Consider the following 4,320-nt stretch of genomic DNA (forward strand, 5'->3'; position numbering starts at 1 on the left):
AATTAATAATAACAATATGATAAGTCCCAACATAAACCCAAATACATCTAGCAAAAAAAATAATTATATGTAATGTTGAAAAATTAGATTTATGTGAAACACTTAAGGAAATGGAAGCAAAATAGTCCAGGCTTTTCTATTTAGAAACCTTGACACACATTTAGAACACTTGTGTGGTCACAGGTGAAAAACGTACTAACCATTTGTCATTTGAAAGAGGGCTCGTCTCACTGGCATCTTGGAGGGAGTAGGTACTCTCACTTCCACGTCCCACTGACCTGCTGATGGGGAGCAGACAGGAGCAGATTCAGCTCGGTTGGGTGTTCTGTCTTGAAGTGCTGTTAAAAATTAGAAGAAAAAAATTATACTACAAGGTTAATACCTCTGACATGACAGAAAAGATAGTTCAACTCTCATTTCTAAACAGTTGGTGCTAATCTGTATTATTTACTTGAAAGTGCTGTCACATTCCAATTAGCAGCTGAGGGGGACGGGGCAGGTGGTAGTGTTGCAGCAGGCTGGGGGTACGTCAAACCGCACTCACCCACCCACCCACCCACCCACCCACCCAACCGACCGACCGCGGCCGACCGCGGCTGACCGGCGACCGCTCCGCTTTAGCTAAAAGGCCGTGCTGTAACAGCTGAACATCACCGTTGTATCGCATCCGCATCGCGAGAAGCGCGAGTTATATTTTGGAATTTTCGTTCCCGCTCTCGCCAGTACGGTTTAGGTCTCGGGTGAAGTCAAGAGACAAGGCAAGGTTTGAGTGAAAATGGATACCACGGATGAAGAAGAATTTTGTATCTATATTAAAGATACGTGTTTTAAGATAATGGTGGACAGCGTTACGGCGGAAAAGATGCGGCAAGGTAAGTGCTGTGGATCACCATCGACCTTTCTTTTGGAGGTTATTTTGGATACAATGCTCACCGAGTGACTCTGGTTTCCCGTTTAGTATGGAACTCTGTGGGGAATGAACACATTTGGTTCAGCCTTATCACTTAGTTTTATGCTAGCTTTCTGGGGTACCTTTCCGACTCCAGTGAATACATCCATATTTTCTTGGACAAACTTAATTGCGTTTTCTTCGACTGGCATTTTCTGATTGAAGTCACCAGGCATTTTGTCCTCCTGATCATTTATGGGAGGAACTTGAGTTGAGGGGACAGGCGTTACCTTCTGCACCGCACTTACTGGTATTCTCTGTACTAATTTCAATGCCTCTGATGTTTCCTTGCTGAGCAATACCTGAACATCACCTTTTACCACAACAAAATCTCGCTTAATTACTACATTTCTAGCACACACTTCAATATGAACTACACCTGCAGGTTTAGTTAAAGTATTATTAAAAGCCTTCAACACTAAATTACACTCACTGTTCATTTCTGGTTTAGGTACCATTTTCTCATAAGTGGATTCTGGTATTATATTGGCACTTGATCCCCCATCTAATTTTGCTACTGTCTTTAGATTGTTTATACACACAGATTCATACCAGAAATGTTCGTCATCCTGCTGACAACCATTCATCTTAACCTGGTCAACAACACACTCGTTAACATTGACAACCTCTATTAAATCGCTTGCCCCTAATGCAAAGCACGCACGAAGCTCAGCCGCTGGCGAAAGCACGCACCGCGGAGCGCCGCTGGTGAAACGACGCACAGCGCAGCGCCGCTGGCGAAACCACGCACAGCGCAGAGCCACTGGCGAAACCACGCAAGTGCATTTTTCAAAAAAATTGAGATATCTATATATTCTGAAAGAGCATGATTTCCTCTTTCCAACGGTATATGTCTCCAAAAATGACCAAAAAATGCACTTGCGTGGTTTCGCCAGTGGCTCTGCGCTGTGCGTGGTTTCGCCAGCGGCGCTTCGCCGTGCGTGCTTTCGCCAGCGGCTGAGCTTCGTGCGTGTTTTGCATTAGGGGTCTACTTACAGTTTTATCTACCCTCAAATGGGCTTTATGCACTAGATCCAACATTTGGTCTCTCATACTTGAAGGTACAACAATTCTTTTGTTGAGCAACAAAACTCCGTCTTCCACACATAATACATCCTGGAATTTAAAGTACACTTTGACAGAATCATCAACATCCTTTTTGTGGTCTGGCCATCCATTTTTACACAATAAGACTACACTGTTATTCAAGGAATGTGACGTCACATTCGTTGAATAACAGTGTACTGTGGCTAAGGTCTTGTCTTTGGCAGTTTCTAGTCTAATTTTATCTATTGCTCTTTGGCTGGCAGGCACTTCCTTAATTATAGAGTGTACACAAACACTAATATCACTGTCACTATTTGGGGTACTAATAGGTAAATATTGTCTTGACAATAAATCTGCTACATACATCTCTTTACCAGGGACGTGGCTTACAGCTAGATTATACATTATGACTTTCAATCTTAGTGCTTGTAATCGTTTAGATGCTATCTGACACATTTGTTTATTAAAAATAGAGACTAAAGGCTTATGATCTGTATGCACTATTATTTTTGGTTGACCATACAAGTATTGATGAAACTTTTTGCAGCTGAAGACAATAGCCAGTAATTCTTTCTCTATTTGGGCGTACTGTTTTTCACATTCTGACAAGCTACGTGAGGCAAAGGCTATAGGTCTACCTTCTTGTAACATACATGCTCCAAGTCCAGATTGTGATGCATCACATTGAATTGTCACTTCCTTCTTTGGGTCATATGTCCCCAGCACTGGTGCTTTACTTATTTTGTCTTTTAGTTCTCGAAGTGCATTTTCATGAGCTGGCATCCATATCCAAGGGGACTCTTTACAAAGCAATTTCCGAAGTGGTTCTACTATAGATGACATGTTTGGGATAAAAGGTCTCACATAGTTAAACACACTCTGGAGTGCATTTACATTCTCTGGTGATTTAATGGCTGTTACAGCCAACACTCTTTCTGGGTCTGGTCCCATACCTTCCTAGGAAAATATAAGTCCCAAATATTTCACTTTCTTAACTCTGTATTGGACTTTACTTGCATTAAACTTAACGTTGAGCTCTCTTGCTCTAGCTAACACCTTTTGCATTATCATATCATGTTCCTCTAGAGTATCTGCAGCAACTATTAAATCATCTATTACAATGCATGTACCTGGAATATCTCCAAAGTTTTCTTCATTGATTTTCTGACATAATTCTGGAGCATTACTAATTCCAAAGGGCATTCGTGTAAATCGGTAACATCCAAATGGACTGGAAAATGTACACAATTTACTTGACTGGTCATCTAGTTCAAATTGCCAAAATCCGTCCTTAAAATCCAGAACGCTGTAGTACTTCTTACAGTTAATTTTTACTGCCACATCTTCTACCGTTGGAATTAAATGTACCAACCTCACAATGAATTTATTCATTTCTTTAGGGTCCAAACAAATTCTTATATCACCATTGGGTTTCTCAGCTATGACTAGATTATGAACCCATTCTGTTGCTTCATTTACTTTTTTAATTATTCCTAACGAGCATAACTTCTCCAGAAGTTCTTTTAACCTAGTCTGAAGATGGTATGGAACTCTGTGGGGAATGAACACATTTGGTTCAGCCTTATCACTTAGTTTTATGCTAGCTTTCTGGGGTACCTTTCCGACTCCAGTGAATACATCCATATTTTCTTGGACAAACTTAATTGCGTTTTCTTCGACTGGCATTTTCTGATTGAAGTCACCAGGCATTTTGTCCTCCTGATCATTTATGGGAGGAACTTGAGTTGAGGGGACAGGCGTTACCTTCTGCACCGCACTTACTGGTATTCTCTGTACTAATTTCAATGCCTCTGATGTTTCCTTGCTGAGCAATACCTGAACATCACCTTTTACCACAACAAAATCTCGCTTAATTACTACATTTCTAGCACACACTTCAATATGAACTACACCTGCAGGTTTAGTTAAAGTATTATTAAAAGCCTTCAACACTAAATTACACTCACTGTTCATTTCTGGTTTAGGTACCATTTTCTCATAAGTGGATTCTGGTATTATATTGGCACTTGATCCCCCATCTAATTTTGCTACTGTCTTTAGATTGTTTATACACACAGATTCATACCAGAAATGTTCGTCATCCTGCTGACAACCATTCATCTTAACCTGGTCAACAACACACTCGTTAACATTGACAACCTCTATTAAATCGCTTGCCCCTAATGCAAAGCACGCACGAAGCTCAGCCGCTGGCGAAAGCACGCACCGCGAAGCGCCGCTGGCGAAACCACGCACAACGCAGAGCCGCTGGCGAAACCACGCACAGCGCAGAGCCACTGGCGAAACCACGCAAGTGCATTTTT

This window comes from Frankliniella occidentalis, unplaced genomic scaffold, assembly GCF_000697945.3.
Source record: "Frankliniella occidentalis isolate FOCC.00 unplaced genomic scaffold, Focc_3.1 Scaffold274, whole genome shotgun sequence".
NCBI lineage: Eukaryota > Metazoa > Arthropoda > Insecta > Thysanoptera > Thripidae > Frankliniella > Frankliniella occidentalis.